Source organism: Orcinus orca, chromosome 12 (genome assembly GCF_937001465.1).
Source record: "Orcinus orca chromosome 12, mOrcOrc1.1, whole genome shotgun sequence".
In the NCBI taxonomy this organism is placed as follows: Eukaryota; Metazoa; Chordata; class Mammalia; order Artiodactyla; family Delphinidae; genus Orcinus; species Orcinus orca.
The window spans coordinates 6,981,714-6,999,509 of NC_064570.1; the positions used below are offsets into that span (position 1 = coordinate 6,981,714).

Consider the following 17,796-nt stretch of genomic DNA (forward strand, 5'->3'; position numbering starts at 1 on the left):
TTAGGCTTAATCTGATTTTTCCGGAAACCTACTTAGCACGCCAGACACTGAAATGACTGGCTTAACAAGCTCGGTTCTCCGTCTTCCTGGGTAAATGGTAGAAAAGCAGCAATGGATGGCAGGGCAGGAAAAGAAAGAACGGGGAACTAAAAAGATGACTACTGGTTGAGACTGACTGATGAACAGCAGAGCCATGGTCCTGAGCTGTCCATGTTGGCCCCAGCGGACTTCATTTCCTAAGGCAGGAGAGTCCAGGTGACACTGGAAAGCTCGTCACCGAAACAAAAGTTCTGTCAGTTTTACCTTTTGGCAACTTAGTTATACATTTTAGCTTTCCAGATAGTTCCTTCCTTCAGAACATGTCTCTGGCTGACCCAGGTGAGGGACCCAGTGGGGGTCTGACCCAGTGGGGGTCACGGTGGCCTGCGGCCTGGTCCCGGCTTGGCCCTCATTTCAGAAGCTGTGCTCTGAGCTGGCCTTCCAAGCACGAAATGGAGTCTTTGACATTAAAACAGAAGGAAGAGGGGGTTTAATCAAAGGCAGGAGGAGTGAGCCGATGTGGAGCTACCGGTGGAGGCCTTGGTGACCTGCACAAACACTTGGTCTTCGATGCAGAGTCAGGGAACCAGCCACGGATCCTGTGAAGGGAGGAAACGGCTGCTGTGGCGAAGGGGCCGCATCTCACTCCCTGAATTCAGGTCCCACTGGCAGAGTCTCGGCTGTGGGCTCAGCCTTGCCTGTTCGTTAGAATCACCTGCCTTGGACCGGCTAGTCGGCTCACTGGTTCCTTGTTTTTGTTTTTAAGTTTTCTAGGTGTTTCCAAGGGGCTGGGAGAACTTGGACCACTGATGGAAGGAGGGTGACTAGCAGGAAAGTGATGGGACAAAAGGAAAGCCAGAGCCATGGCAAAGGCGGTGGTGATGGTGATGGTGACGATGGTGACGATGGTGATGGTGACGGTGATGACAGTGACGATGACGGTGATGGTGACGTGATGATGGTGATGGTGATGAGGATGGTGAAGATGATGCCACATTTAAGATTGCCACGTACCAGGCAGGGCTCTAGAAACAACTAATCCTCACCACAACCCCATGAAGTAGGAACTATTACTGTCTCCAGTTTACAAGTGAAGAAACTGAGGTTCAGTAATTTGCCCAGGGTCAAGCAGCTGATAAAGGCAAACCAGCTGCTGGCTCCTGAGCCCCTGCTCAGGCGTGAAGGTTGCTACCTTTACACTGTGCAGCCCTTCAGATACTCAGCATTCAGGGTCCCCTGTTATAAGAAGGCAGCAGGAAGCTACAGGCCTCCTTCATAACTAAAGACAGATGAGAAATAAGTCCCATTTTCCTCGTCACTTTATCCCTATCCCAGCATCCCGTTTGGGGACACTAATTTCCATAGCAAGAGTTTAGAGGAAAACTGGGGCAGCTGCCCCGACCCCTCCCTGGCCACAGGGGCTCAGTGACACTAGCACAGCGAACGTTTTGAGTTTGATGCAGGACGTTGATCAAATTCACCACTCTGACTTTGGGAAAAGAGAAAGTCTTCTGCAGCTAAAATTGGAGCCCAGGGACATAAATTCTTGATTTCTGTCTTGTTGCTTCGTTCGCCTTCCACCATCCAGAAAATGTGAAGATTTCGATGTTGACTGACGAATGGATCCATTTCTTTCCCTTCAATTACTTACCTCCCCACGGATTTCATTAACCCACTCTTGGCAACTCTCCAGGTTTCATTCATGAGCTCTTCCCGTAATGTCTGCCGTGGTGGCTGGGGGGCGGGGGGCCGTGCTGGCTCCTGGGGGGGCCGTGTGAGCCCCCAGACACCACACCTGCCTCATGGAGCTCTGCTCCCGGGAAGCTTTGTCAGCCTCTGCTCCGCTTGGCATCAAAGGGCAGCTGACCTTGTAGCTCTAAGTAGCGTTTCTTCCGCATATTTGAGCCTTGAAGTTTCATCCGAATTTAATCATGGTGAGTCCGCTATAGCAAACACGGTCTGCTTCCAACTTGAGTGGGTTTGACCGGAAGCAGAGTATTCAGTCTCAGGTATTCAGAGCAGCCTTGCATGAAGGGGAAAACACCTTTGATCCACTGAAGATTTCCTCTGGACCTTAAGCCAAAGCCTAGATTGTGGCAGTAGCTGCTGTTGGCGTGTGTCTGGGGGTGAGTTCCCTCTGCTCTTTGGGGCTGCCTGGAAAACTCAGAGGTGGTGAAAATCCTTCCAGCCTTTCCCACAGGCTATACTCAGGATCAGAGGTGAGGTCCCCTCCTACCTTATTTGTGGCCCAGCCTCACAGAAGTCATGCCAGTGTCAGAAGACCCGCTCTACACCCCGACAGCGCTCAGGCTGGCACCAGCGTTGCATCAGCAGACCTGGGCCCCAACATCTTGCTCTGTTCCCTGAGTGAGGGGAGAGCCCCTTTTTCCTGCGGGCTGGAACTCCCCTCGGCCTCATTCACTCCTTCATTCAGACAGTGCCAGGACACGTGGTTCTATCACACGTGGCCTGAGAGCTGACTATGCTTAGGTTTTGTCTTCTGTAGGGCCAGGAGTTTGTTTTGTGTTTTTAAACAACTATGAGATATAATTCACGTGCCATAAAGTTCACCCATTTTAAGTGTACAATCAGTGGCTTGTAATATATTGTAATATATACAGAGTTGTGCAACCATCACCACCACTATCTACTTTTAGAACATTTTCATCACCTCAGAAAGAAACCCTTTACCCATGGGCATTTCCCATCCCCCCCTGCCCTCTGGCCCTGGACAGTCACTAGGCTACTTTTTGTCTCTAGATTTGCCTATTTTGGACATTTTGCGTAAACAGAATCATACAATGTGTGGTCTTCTTTAACTGGTTTCTTTCACTTAGTGTAATGTTTTTGAAGTTCATCCATGTTGTAGCATGTATCGGTAATTCATTCTTTTTTGTGGCTGGATAATATTCCACTGTGGGGCTATCCGTGGGTCAGTTTTTTGTTTATGCATGTGTCAGTTGACAGACTTTGGGGCTGTTTCCATCTTTTAGCTATTATGAATAATGCTGCTGTAAACGTCTGTGTACAGGGTTTTGTGAGGACTTATTGTTTTCATTTCTTTTGGGTAGACACCTACAAGTGTTAATTTCTGGGTCATACATATGGCAAATCTGTTTAATATCTGAGGAACTAGAGCTAGGTGTTTTTCATTCACTTCTTTCTCCAAGTCTTCTCTGAGGCTAAGGAAGCGTAATATTTTGCATAAATGTCTCAGGTTTTCAAATCCAATACCCTTTGGTATTCAGACCTATATCAAAATGTTGTTATAGAATTAATGCAGGAGAATTTGATCTGTGGGATACCACAGGAAAGGAATGAAGAAGTGACTGTCAGAAGGGTTGTCGGTTCAACTCAAATAGTGGCGATTTTATTGGGTTTTATCAGGGAACCAAGGCTATGTCCCTTTCAACCTAGAGCATTCTTGGACTGGAAGCGCCGTGCAGGTTAGCTGGCTCTGTACCACCCTCGCAACAGTACAAATGGTTTGCTGCGTGTGTGCAGCAGTTTGTGCTTTTCCTTAACAGTTTTCGGGCACCAGCTTTTCTGCGTCCAGGCGTTGTATTTCCAGAGCTCTCCACTCTGCCAGGGTTTGCTTTCTTAGAAACAGGAAGGAAGTCATGTGAAGAGCATTATCTGAAACCAAAAAGCACTTGCTTTTAGTACTGAATCCATTTTTTTTTTGTTCTGTCATTTGAGTCTGTATTTACTCATCTCTAAGAATTAAATTACTGTTAGAATGAAACTTCGATCAAGGACTAAGGAGTAAATCTCCCAGCAGTAAACCATTGGCTAACGAATACTTCTTTCCTTGGGAAGGAACAGTTGAAATGGTACCCGAGGTTTTGTAAGAATGTACCTTTTCCCATATTCCTCCATACTTAGTTATTTCTCACTGTGTCCAGAGCAGGGACAGAGATGTAAAGAACATAATCGTGAAGAAAGATAACCGGTGGATTATATATTTATAAGTCACTTTAAAATTTTTTGGTGTTTCAAGTCAGTTGTCTTAGTTTTCACCCTCAATAGTTTTGTGAGGTAGGCTGATGGAAATAATAAAGAGGAGACTGAGACTCAGAGAAGGTACGGGACCAGTTTAGTGACCAAACTAAATAAGTCATAGCACTTCCCTAAGCCTCCGTTTGCTTTTCTGTAGCATGGGTACACTAATAAATCAGAGAGCGATATCAAGCAATATATGTTAACATACATAAGTAATCTGAAAAATGTAGTGTAAAAATTTGAGCTTTTTTTTTTTTTAACTTAAATATATTACCAGAGTGGTAAATACTCTTGGTTGAATAATTAGAATATACAGGGAAGCATAAAGAAGAAAAGTATTATTGCCCATTATCTCTCTAACCCAGGGGTCCCCAACCCCCGGGCCACGGACCAGTATTGGTCATGGCCTGTTAGGAACCGAGCCGCACAGGAGGAGGCAAGTGAAGCTTCATCTGTATTTACAGCCGCTCCCCATCGCTCGCATTACCGCCTGAGCTCCATCTCCTGTCACCATTATAGTGAGTTGTATAATTATTTCATCATATATTACAATATTTCTGTTATACAATATAATAATAGAAATTACAGTAAATGTAATGTGCTTGAATCATCCCGAAACTATCCCCCCCCACAATCCATGGAAAAATTGTCTTCCACAAAACCAGTCCCTGGTGCCAAAAGCGTTGGGGATCACTGCTCTAACCCCAAACATCTTCCGAGTGTGTTAAATTTTGAAAAGAAGTTTGTTAATATCTAGTGAAGCTGGAGGATGTCACGTCAGAATGATGCAGCAATTCCAGTGCTCATTAGTGCACTATCTATAATAGAGAAAAAAAGTGAAAATACTCTAAATGTCCATCAGTATGGTAATAGATTAATTTTTGGTGTAGCCATACAAAAGAATACTCTTCCAAAATTAAAACGACTAAACTAGATGCATAAAATTTCAAAAATTTAGTGTTGAATGTAGAAAGGAAATCCCAGAAGGATTCGAATATTATTTACACACATCTTTACAACATAAAAAGTATATGTTGTTTGTGAATACATATGCAGTAAAAGAACAAAAACATTGAAGGAAACACCAATTTCAAGCTCAAATAGCAGAAGTGCCTTCAATATCTATATATTTTATTTCCTAAAAAAATGAAGTAAACGTGACTAGATATCAGTGTGGTAAAATGTTTTGTGTATTTTAAATATTTTTGATATTAAAAAAAAAGTTTGACTTACCAACCAAGTACTTCCTAAGCATGGAGATGCACTGGGTTTTTTTTTTTTTTGGCTTTAAGATTTGTCTCATGTGGTGCATGTTCTTGTTGACTTTGTATATTGTAAACCTCTTTTTGTCACTAAATATATTTCCTCATTGTTCTTCCTGGCCCTCCCAAGACTTTCTGTTCCAATTTCATTATTTTCTCAGAGAAAGTTTTAGAAGAAGTAAATGCTGGGGCTTCCTGTTAATATCTTATAATTAGTTTTTACTTATTCATTTGTAATTGTTCATAATTATTTCTAGTTCGTTTATGATATATTTGTTCTCTGACACTGGAGGAGCTCATAACCTAAAAGCAGAGGCAAAATTAAAGTCTGGTTTAGTCAACACACAAAGAATCCATTAAGAGTTAGGAACTCCTCAAAGTTTGGGAATTCACATCGTAGCTTTTATATACTATTACGAAAAATACCAATTAAGCAAATGTCTGGCTTGGAAAGATTCTCTCGTCCCTGTTTCCAGACCTCAGACATTGGCTACTGCTCACAACTCCCTTCATTTTCCCCGTGCCCCGGGCCTCCTTTCATTTTCCCCGTCCCGGGCCTCCCTACCTTTTCCCCGTGCCCCGGGCCTCCCTTCATTTTCCCCGTGCCCCGGGCCTCCCTTCAGTGTGTCTGTGTCTCAGGCCTCCCCTCAGTGTCTCTGTGTTCTAGGCTGTTGGTCCCTTAGCAGAAAGTGGTCCAGGGGCCTCGTGAGGCTTTGGCGTCCTCTCTATTCCTGAGAAATTCTTTTTGTTTGTTCGGTATTTTTTATTAATAGTAATCTTTTATTTAAGCATTTATTTTTGGCTGTGTTGGGTCTTTGCTTCTGTGCGAGGGATTTTTCTAGTTGCGGCAAGCGGGGGCCACTCTTCATCGCGGTGCGCGGGCCTCTCACTGTCGCGGCCTCTCGTTGCGGAGCGCAGGCTCCAGACGCGCAGGTTCAGTAGTTGTGGCTCACGGGCCTAGTTGCTCCGTGGCATGTGGGATCTTCCCAGACCAGGGCTCGAACCCGTGTCCCCTGCATTAGCAGGCAGATTCTCAACCACTGCGCCACCGGTGAAGCCCCCTGTGGAATTCTTGTTCTGGGTTCTTGAGATGCACCATTGACGAAGACAGCCTAAAACTCCCTGCCTTGCTATGGCTTCCATTCCCTAATCACACATCGGTAAGGAATCCCTTTTAAAAACATGAGGTACTTTTCCTGTCTGCTTTTCTTTTTTCTCCTGCAGAAACCCTCCCATAGGTAGATTGGTACAACATTAGAGAATCCTTCTGGTCTTTGAATGGGAAAAATAAGGCCCAGCAAGTGGCTTCTGTGTCCACCTTGGTTTCCCTCATTCCCATCTGAGATTATGTTGGCTTGAATGTAGTTCTAAGGTACAGCTTCCTGATTTCCTGCAGATCTTTAACCAGTGATTGGGGAAGGCTGTAATGCACAGTAATATTTTACTCCCTCTAAGAGAGTAAATGTCAGGTGGGCGGGAGCACAAGGGACAAGGGGAAGAGCTTTGTCCCTCCCGTCGGAGGGATCGAGCTGCTCGCTGACTCAGTAGGTACCAGTTTTTCATCTGTTAAATGAGTGGTTAGTATATTGATCTCTACAGTTCATTTCTTCTCTGTTTATTGGTATTTAATGTGTGATTATAGTATGAATTAATGGAGGAGGGAAAGAACTTCCAATAAACGCCTTGGATACAGCTCGTTAAATATTTGGAAATAAACCCATTTAGATTCTCGTGGAGCACCATAGCCAAAAAATAAATGTCAGATCTAAGAGTTAAAAATATATAAAATTAATCATGGAAAAAGGAGATGAAATAAGTGAATGTGTACCAGTTTTCTGCAGGACAAGAATTAAGGGTAGAAGGAAGGACTTTCTAAGCCTAAACTTTCTGAAAGAAATCACAGCTTTTACTCCATAATAATTTAAGGCTTTAATGAGCTAAAAATACTGGAAAAATTGGTCACTCTAAATGGAATAGTTAAGATGTTATTCTATTTAATATATGGAGAGCTCGTGCAAATCAATATACAAGAGATAAGCGGGCAGCAGATACAATAGACGAGTCGTGACAGAAAGCAGTAGTTTAATAAATGTTAACACTTATAACTCCCCAAATGCAGATTAAAACAGAGACACAACTTTTAATGTATGAAGCGTTAATCGGGTTTTTGTTGCTTTTAGATGAGAATTCTTATCGCCGACAAACGTGGTGGAATGTGTATTTTTGTAAATTGCTGGTAAGAACATAAATAGCTATAAACTTTTTGGAAATCAATTTGGCAAAATTCACTAGATGCCTTAAAATGTTTGTTCCTTGAACCCAGAAATCCTGCATGTGGGAATTTATTCTAAAGATATTACCCAAAATTAAGGGGGAAAAAAGGGTTTTATACCCTGAATTGTTAATTGTTGCATTACTAATTATTTTTTAAAAATAAATTTATTTATTTATTTTTGGCTGTGTTGGGCCTTTGTTGCTGTGCGAGGGCTTTCTCTAGTTGTGGCGAGTGGGGGCTACTCTTCATTGCTGTGCGTGTTCTTCTCATTGCGGTGGCTTCTCTTGTGGCAGAGCACGGGCTCTAGGCTCACGGGCTCAGTAGTTGTGGCGTGTGGGCTCAGTAGTTGTGGCTCGTGGGCTCTAGAGTGCAGGCTCAGTAGTTGTGGTACATGCGGTTAGTTGCTCTGCGACATGTGGGATCTTCCCAGACCAGGGATCAAACCCATGTCCCCAGCATTGGTAAGTGGATTCTTAACTACTGAGCCACCGAGGAAGTTCCCTGCGTTACTTGTTATTAAAAAGACAAAAGAAGCCTAAATAATACAATGATGAGGCAATAAGATAACAATTATGATATGTCCAGTGTAACTACTAGAGTATTTATATTGGGATAAGGACATTGAAAATGATCTCACTAAAGGTTAAGGAAAGGTCATGTAAAATTGATTTAACAGAAGATCGCAACTATATTTGAAAATGAAAAGCCTCTGCAATGGTTATTTATTTATTTATTTATTTTTGGCTGTGTTGGGTCTTCGTTGCTGCATGCGGGCTTTCTCTAGTTGCCGCGAGCGGGGGCTACTCTTCATTGCAGTGCCCGGGCTTCTCATTGTGGTGGCTTCTCTTGTTGAAGAGCATGGGTGCTACGCACACGGGCTCCAGTAGTTGTGGCTCACGGGCTTAGTTGCTCAGTAGCATGTGGGATCTTCCTGGACCAGGGCTCAAACCCGTGTCCCCTGCATTGGCAGGCGGATTCTTAACCACTGCGCCACCAGGGAAGTCCCTGCAATGGTTTTATCTAGCAAAGAAGAAAAAAAAAAAGCCAGTGTCTTCACTGAAGACTAGAAGAAAATAAACCAAAGTGTCAGTGGCCATATAGGTGGTAAAATTTCTACATTTTAGACTACAAAATTTTTATAATGAATGTGAATTACTGTTATAATGGGGGAAGTTACCTTTAAAAGAATTCATGACTTTGGTTCACTAAGTGACTTACTCTATGAGAGTAGTTTCCTTTACTTTTACCAGATTTTATTTTAATAGAAGATTCTTTGTTTAAAGAAAAGTCAACTCTCTTCCCCAACCAACATCTGAACTCCCCTACTGTGGTTTAAGTAGGTAATTTGCTTTCATTTTAGTTATTTTCATGTCAGTTTGATATATTGCCTCATGCAATTTCATGAGGTAGAAGAGAATTCTCTGCTTGGTTACAGGATATAACGGTTTAGAAAGAAATCGTGTGGGTTTATCTGCATGGCTTCTGTAGGGAGAGTAAATTGTTGGGTCATCTGCTCTGTCCTTATTATAATGGGAAAGAAACCTAGGACTTTCTCAGTTCATGTTATCCCTTTGTACGTTGTTTTTGACAATTCAGGGTTATTGGTATGGAGACTAAATTAGGTCGTCTAGAAATTTGGATTGAATCAACATGTATTGAGCATCTATTTATTCTGTAAGAAGTGGAAGGGGTTGGGGGTTCATCCCGGGCCTGGAAATAATTACTCAAATACTTTGGTTTATTGGGCATGATACTCACCCACATAAAACACAGAGAGGGACTCTGTAAGAATCCCCTGTGCTTACTTTCAGCAGTCTAATGCAATGGTATAAATAAAGCTGCAACAATAAATATGAATCAGTGAATTTTTGACTTAATGGATGAATGGGTAGCTTGGTGGACAGACGACCTAATGAATGAATAAAGTTGTCAGTGGATTAATGAATGTTTGCATGAATCCCAGAATACCTGTTCCAGATTCTCCTTAACAGAAATTGGAAGGAACATCACTGCTTTCACCAAGCATCCTGTATTCCTGAGCTTTGTGACTCAGGAAAGTAGAAAAAGAAAAGGAGAGAGAGAAAAGGCCCTGTTTTGTGTTTTATCACTGCTGTTCTTAATGAAACTTTTCGAGGAATAGCCAGTCCATAATGACCCCAAAAGCATCGTTCATAGCTGAGTACGTCAATATTCTGTGATCATATTTCAGATCTATCTAGAAACAAGGATACTGTAAGTCAACTTATTTTGAGCACTCACAGCCAGCAATTCTGTCTTCAATAAATGATTCATGTCAGGAAAGCATTTAAGTGCATTTGTTTTCTAGTAAGTCTCTCTTTGGGTCCATTATGCATGGATCAAGTCGGGGAAATTGCCTGGGTTCGTTGGCATCCCTTTATGAAAATCAAAGAAATGAAAGATTTGCAATCTAGTCTTATCAATCCCCCACTGTCCCCTACCCTCCTTACCAGAACATGAGGATGGGCAACAGCAGGGTCTCCGAGAACTCGAGGGTCAAGGGCGCTTAACGAGCAGTGAGGACAATGGAGAGGGACCCACTGGAGAGAAAAGAGCCTGGTTACTGGTGTCTGTGATGCAGAAGAAAAAGAAAGATCACTTGCTGGGGCTTCCCTAGTGGCGCAGTGGTTAAGAATCCGCCTGCCAACACAGGGGACATAGGTTCGATAGTTTCGAGCCCTGGTCCGGGAAGATCCCACATGCCGCGGAGCAACTAAGCCCGTGCGCCACAACTACTGAGCCTGCGCTCTAGAGCCCGCGAGCCACAACTACTGAGCCTGTGTGCCACAACTACTGAGCTTGTGCTCTAGAGCCTGCGAGCCACAACTACTGAAGCCCACACACCTAGAGCCCGTGCTCCACAACAAGAGAAGCCACCGCAATGAGAAGCCCACACACCGCAGTGAAGAGTAGCCCCCGCTCGCCACAACTACAGAAAGTCCGTGCGCAGCAACAAAGACCCAAGGCCGCCAAAAATAATAAATTAAAAAAAAAAAAAGATCACTTGCTCTCGCCACCCAAATTAACTCCTCTGAGCAGACCCTCAGGGACCCACCCCACCTACAGTGGACTCTTGATCATGACAGAGCCAGCAGGGTGCTTCCTCCAAATCCTACTCCCTGGTAAGTACCCCAGGGTACTAAGGCCATGTTAGTTTCCATGAATCAGAAGCATTCTAGTTGAGGACATCTGGACAAGTGGCCCCATTTTCCATTTTCTGAGCCATAGAATTGAGAGTGGTTACAGGTGCCTAAGCGTCCGCCCAGCAGAGCCTTTGCACATTCTTTTCTTACCTCACTGACCTCTCCCACCACCCTTGTGGGGTCGGTGTATCTGGCAGAGCCTCCCACTGACAGATGAGGAAACAGAGATTTCTAGAGGCCAAGTAACCAAGGTGATACGGACACACAGATGATCAGTAGTCAAACCCAGCCCCCGACTCAATACTGGTGCCTCCGCTTCTGCATTTATTTCTTCAGCCACTAGTAGAGTCATGATTTCTGGGTTCCCAAGGAGGGCTGTAGTCCAGTTGACACGTCCCGGCGCAAAATCAGTTCCCAGTCATGATGCCTCCTGACTTGTATTTGCACCAGTTAGCTGCTGTGTAGAGCTTCCCACGTCCACATGGTTTTGTGACATATGCTTTTCAAGCTTTGGTTACTGTCACTTCACGTCTGCTTGGCTTTCTGAGATGGCCTGTCTCTGATGCTTGGAGCCCCCCCAAGAGCTAGCAGTTTGGCCATTTGTCCAAGGCTGGTGACCTCTGCTGGTTACGTGCCCTGCTCACGTGGCCACAGGCAGTGTGTCGTCCTCAGAATAATGGTGAGAGTCATCACTCCTGATGGAGCCGGCGACCCAGACAGACTAGGTGGGCCAGGCCAGAAGGAGTGGAGAGATTTGGGCGATCTTCTCAACTTCACTGGGAAACGATGCCGGAGGATGTGCTTGGCTGACTGTGTTCGGTGGTATCCCCGCGGTGTCCTGGCTTGGCCACTCACAGACCACGTGCAGTTGTTTGTCCATAGGGGAGCCTGCTTAAAGGTTAGAGCTCCTCAGTACTGAAAAGGTTAGGGTTGTACCCCTTCCCCCAATGGGTACTGAAAATGAAAATATTGAATTATAAAATAAGTTTAAGGAAATTTCCAACAATGTTTTGAATTTTGCCATAAGTCTTAATATTTTTTTTTTTTTTTTTTTTTTGTGGTACGCGGGCCTCTCACTGTTGTGGCCTCTCCCGTTGCGGGGCACAGGCTCCGGATGCGCAGGCTCAGCGGCCATGGCTCACGGGCCCAGCCGCTCCGCGGCATGTGGGATCTTCTCAGACCAGGGCTGGAACCCGTATCCCCTGCATCGGCAGGCGGACTCTCAACCACTGCGCCACCAGGGAAGCCCCATAAGTCTTAATTTTAAAGGCTTTTTATTATTATTATTGGTTTTCGGTTTATTTTGAAATATCAAAGAGCAGCTTTTATGAAAAAAATTAGGTGCCGTGATTTGCTGGGGACCCGAGCACATGTCTGTCTGCACTGGTAACTGGCCCCGGCTTCACACTACTCAGAAGCCTGCACACTCCAACTGCCCCCTTGGTGATGCATACACACCTTTTATCTGCTCATCCTTTACATATAACTTCTGGCGAGAATTGTGTCCTCAGCTCCTTATCGTAAGGCTCCGTGAGGTCAGGGAAATACTGGCATAGTCACAGGGCACCAGAGTGCTGAGAGTCTGCGTCTTGTCAATACCAGTTTTTATTGCTCCTCCATGAAGTCAGAACAAGGTTCATATTTATTGTATTATGTTCAGCTCTTTTCTTTTTTTAAAATTTATTTTGTTGAAGTATAGTTGATCTACAATGAAGTGTTAATTTCTGCTGTACGGCAGCAAAGTGATCCAGTTATACATATATACATTCTTTTTCATATTCTTTTCCATTATGGTTTATCACAGGATAGTGAATAGAGTTCCCTGTGCTCTACAGTAGGACCTTGTTGTTTGTTTATCCATTTTATATATAATAGTTGGCATCTGCTAATCCCAAACCCCCAGTCCATCCCTCTCCCACCCCTCTCCCCCTTGGCAACCACAAGTCTGTTCTCTATGTCTGTGAGTCTGTTTCTGTTTCATAGATAAGTTCATTTGTGTCATAGTTTAGATTCCACATATAAGTGATATCACATGATATTTGTCTTTCTCTTTCTGACTGACTTCGCTTAGTATGATCATCTCTAGGTCCATCCGTGTTGCTGCAAATGGCATTATTTCATTCCTTTTTATGGCTGAATAGTATTCCACTGTATATATGTACCACAGCTTCTCTGTTCATGCATCTGTTGATGGACATTTAGGTAGTTTCCATGTCTTGGCTATTGTAAATAGCGCTGCTGTGCACATAGGGGTGCATGTATATTTTCAAATTACAGTTTTCTCCGAACATGTGCCCAGGAGTGGGATTGCAGGATCACATGGCAGCTCTATTTTTGGTGTTTTGAGGCACCTTCATACTGTTTTCTTCAACTCATTTCTTTAATATAATTTCTATGGGAACTAACAGGTATTACCCATCATTATAAAGAGGGCGTCAGAACAGATGACTGTGAACTGTCTTCCTTTAGGTTGGGAATGGAGACGTGATCCCTTCATTGAAACTCGTGAGTGGACTTCGGGGCAGCCTCACAAGGCACTTTGGGCTCAGAGGCATTCTGGACTGTGCGGATGTCCGAAAAAACATGTTCCAATGAGAAAAATTTTACAAAAACAAACAAAAGAAATGGATCATGAGAGCCACAGGCGGAAAGTTTAGTAAAAAAGTATGGTAGCTGGTTTTGGGGTGGGGGCACGTGGGAGAAGCAGCTGAAGGAGGGGCATGTCCCAGGCAGTCTGGGAGCCCCGGTGGACCCTGGTACCCAGGAGTGCCCTCCTGAGGCCTGAGCTGGCTGCTGCAGCTCATCAGCACAACATCCCTGGGGACCGGATTATTGCCTCCATTAAACAGATGCAGAAACTGAGGCTCAGAGAAGACACGTTCCTTGCCCAGGGTCACACAGTAGGTAGATGGGCTTGACACCAGCGGCCACCTGCCAAGGTTCCCCTTAGGCGGCGTGCCTTGGCCACACGGCTTTGTCACGACCCACGTGGGAAGGAGAGAGGTGGGCAGTGTGATGAGACCGCTGTCCTGACCGTGTTGCCTTGGTGACGGTAGAACTGGAGTAGGAGGTGGATTCTACACTGAATAAAGCTCTCCTTTTTGTTGCGGGTGCCAGCTGGCGATGCATGTCCCTCACGCCTGCTCCTGGAGGCCCTGAGCTGGTCGCAGGCCATCTCCCTGCTTGGATGGGAGGGGAGGCGAGAGCGGCCCCTTCCTCTTCCTCAGCCTCCATAGATTTTCAGCCTTCACAGGTGTGTGACTGAGTTGATGGCCGTGCCAAGTGGCAGCAATAATGGTGCGAAGATTATAACAGTCTCCATGCAACCTCCATCAGTCTTCCATTTTTGAAAAGGTTTCAAGATTAATTGGAATAGACTCATTTAAAGCAGAAATGTGTCTGCTTCCCCACTTGGAAGATTAATTTTCATTTCAGTTTTGGGTTTCATGATTTCATGATATTCGAGTTTTATCAGGACTTCATAAAAGTCCTTCATAAAATTTTTTGGAAACTTCCAGAGATCGAACATAATTTAAAAATATATTTTCCACTGAGTGTCTTATAAAATAGTTCACACACTCTTGGTTGTTGGAAATGCAGCTAGGCACCAGCTCGCTCCGACTGCACCAACTCTGTGAGGTCAGAGCCCTCCAATCCCAGGGACCGTGGGAGAGCTGGATTGGGGTTTGGGGATGGCAGACCTTCTACCTGGAAGGAGGGCATGACTGGGTCTCTGCAGGACTGACTGGTGGGGCAGTGACTCAAAAACTCACGATCACCCCAACAGTCAGACAGGGAACCGGGAGGTGAAATATGGAACCAAGTTCATGAAATAAGGCCACGTTCCTGTGGAGTCTAGCTGCCTTGGGCTTCCTGTCTTAAAGGCAGCCTAACCTGAGCTTAGTTTACTCTCTATTTGACTTTTGCATGTTCCCTGGTCTCACTAAACCTCAGTTTCCTCATCTGTAAAATGGGGATAACAATACCTTCCATAGTAGGTTTTTGTGACAGTTAATGAGACAATGTGCGTGTAAAACACTCAGTGGACTTATTCTGCTGCACTGGGTACCATTCAGAAGACCTGATGTTTAACTCTAGATATTTTAATCTTGTAGCTGTCAGAGCTACAAAAGGCCTTGGAGAATACCTCATTTAATTTCCTTTATCTTTGTTTTTTCTTATGACAGGAAAAGTTACCTAGGTTATCCATCTGGGTTTACCTGATTCTGGTTTCCGTGGATTAGATTTAAAACTCTTTAGGATTTCTTTTTCTCTTATAAGCTGCTCAGAAGCAGCTGTTAAACATTAAACTTAGAAACCTCAGTTTTCTATAGACTTACATTTTTATTATCCTAAAATTAGATTTTGGAGAGAGACTGAGTGAGGGTTATTTATTATTGGATGTAATGAAATAGTTGAGTATGATTTATGACTTCTTTGGAGTTTTTGTTTTAATGGACTTCATATATGGTACAGGGGTATTAGACAAAGGAGTGCTCCATCAATCTTTAAAAAAGCTAATTTTATAGAGACTTCTGCCAACCCATTAGACAATGATAATTTTTTAATTGAGGAATATTTTAGTAAGAGATGGTCCCAGAGACAGTTAAATTCAGTCTAGAACACTTTCTCTCGTGTTTTGTTTTGGGCCTTGGGCCAGTGTAACTCCCGGGTATCCAAAACTAAATTTATCCATGTTTCTCAGGAGGAAGTGCTAAGTGGCTGCCTCGGGCTGCCACAAGTTCGCTGCTGCCCTCTTGGAGATCTTGCTAAATTTATTTAACTTAAAGTAGAACTCGAGATCTGAAAGTTGGACCCCCGGAACAGTCCGCCACTCATTCCATCTGGGACCGCATCCACGTCCCTTTCCTGCAGGGCACCATTGTGCCTGGGCATTCTCTGCCTTACAGACCAAAAGTATTCGTCCAGAAACAAAGTCCACCAGCCAGCCCTACTTGAGTTGTGTGCGCACACACAGAAAGACAACTACTGGTAGTGTTTTTAGAGTTGTGATTATTCTCTCTCTATATAATTCGGTGACCTTTATCTCCCAATATCACAGTGAAAATGTTTCCATCTTCCTACAAACCTATTATAGTGATACTTTCTTCATTCGATTGTGTGGGTTTCCCATAATTCACTTGATTGTTTCCTCATGTCAGAAAGGTAAGTGGTTTCTAATTTTGGGTGCTTATAAATAATCCTGGTTGAATATCTTGGTGCAGAGAGAATTTTCTAAAAGCTAGTTTTATCCTTGAGAGAGATGGTCAGAGGTTGGCCTACGAAATCAAGTGGTGTGAAGATGTTGAGGTCTTTCTGTGTATGCCACGTTGCTTTCTAAAAAGATTGTGTGGTTGTTCTCATTGTGAGAATGAGTCCGTTTTACCCCAGCTCTTTTAAAATGGCGTATTATCAGTTTTAGTTTGCAATATAAAAAGTAGCATTTGTTAGATCTCTCTTCTGTTTTGTGAACACTATTCTGGTGTTTGGGATTAAAAGAGGCTAAATAATGGGTTGTATAGATTTCAGTGATGGTACTAAATTGATCATGGGCATTATCTTAGCAATTCCACCTGGAGTGATTTCTTTGGAAGGAAGCTTTGGCTTCTTCTAAAACCCTGACCTGGTTTAATTCTGTCATGTAAATGTACAAAAAACAAAACAAAACAAAAAAACCCACCAAAATCTTTAAAAACAAGCTAGTGAAAGAGTTCATCCCGTTTCAGGTTTAGTCTCTTCCTGAGTGTGTCTGAAGCTCGTGCTTATTTAATAGTTGCAGCATAGTGACTAGGGCAGAAGACCCAAGTCTTAACTCAGGTCCTCCCGTTGGTTCTCTAATTTGATGCTTTACGTTGAAGCCGCGTCTTTAGAGAAGGATGCACCTTGAATTCTCTCATGGGGAGATTCTGGGCTGCTTTTATTTGTTTATGTTTCCACTGATGCCATCTGCGTTCCCACCCCTCACCCTGCAGGAGTCCCAGGTAGCAAAGCTCCACCGGTGTGTGCACGCCAGCTTCTCTGCATCTGCCCAGTTTCAGGGTAGAAATCGGCGTGGGAAACACAAGGGTAATGAAAGCATCCTGCTGGCTGGCGCTTTCCCTTATTCCGAAGTCCCTTTGTCATCGCCATGCTTTGCCAAGGTTATTACCTAGTTAAAAGGGTACCATCCATGTGAGTTTTGGTGAACGCATCACCTCCCATTTCAGAGTCACTAGCAGTAAAGGACAGATTAGAATGAAAACAAATGGGGGAGGCAATGTTTTAACACACTTCAAGGTAAATTAAAGAAAACATCAGGCTTTATCAGTAGATAGGGAGTGAGAAGGAAAACTGATTTATATCTCACTGGCTTTCCCAGGGATGCCAAAGTAATACATCTTAGCTGTTCCTTCTTTCTTTTCTTGAAATGAGAGAAAAATTCTCCCATTATTGTGAGCTCCCTGTGTTCCAGGCATCGTGTTAAGTGTTTCAGATGCTTTATTATACGTGAGCCTTGCAGCAACCTTGTGTTGGCAGTCTTGTTCTGGTTTCGCAGAGGAGGAAGCTGGGGGCTGTGGAAGTTCAGTAAGGGATGGAGCTAGGCAGCGGCCGAGCCTGGATTTCTAGCCAGGACTGCCAGATTCGAACGTTCCTGCAACGTCCCTTACCCTCTAGCATCTGGCCTGTATCACCCTCACCGTCAGCTGTGCTTGGATTCAAGGTGGTCTCAGGTTGCCTTCACGTTCCAGAATTTCTCTGGTCCGTTGCTGATGGGCTGGATTTCCACCTTTCCGCTCACCTGATAGGGTGAGCCCACCCCCGTGGTTCTTCCTCATCAAGTTTGCAAGCAGCCTGCAGGGACCACCTTCATCATCCCGTGTGCTCCCACCCTCTGACCACATCTGACCAATGGCAGGGATGCTGGGAAACGCATCCATCCAGCTCTGTGCCCAGGAAGGGGGAGAATCTCATTCTCATTATAGAAAAGAACAATAAAACATGGGCGAGAAAAGAGAAACCACCTGTAATCCTTCCACCAAAAATTAGAGGAAAAGGCAAGAATTTTAAAATGCTTTCT

The 17,796-nt window shown here is 44.2% G+C and overlaps 1 protein-coding gene across 18 annotated transcripts in view; it reads left to right on the top strand.

The window, feature by feature from the left end:
- Positions 1-17,796, top strand: part of LOC101286051 (1-acyl-sn-glycerol-3-phosphate acyltransferase delta) — a 1,414,616-nt gene that overhangs the window by 1,307,608 nt on the left and 89,212 nt on the right. The gene's annotated exons all lie outside the window — the stretch shown is intronic.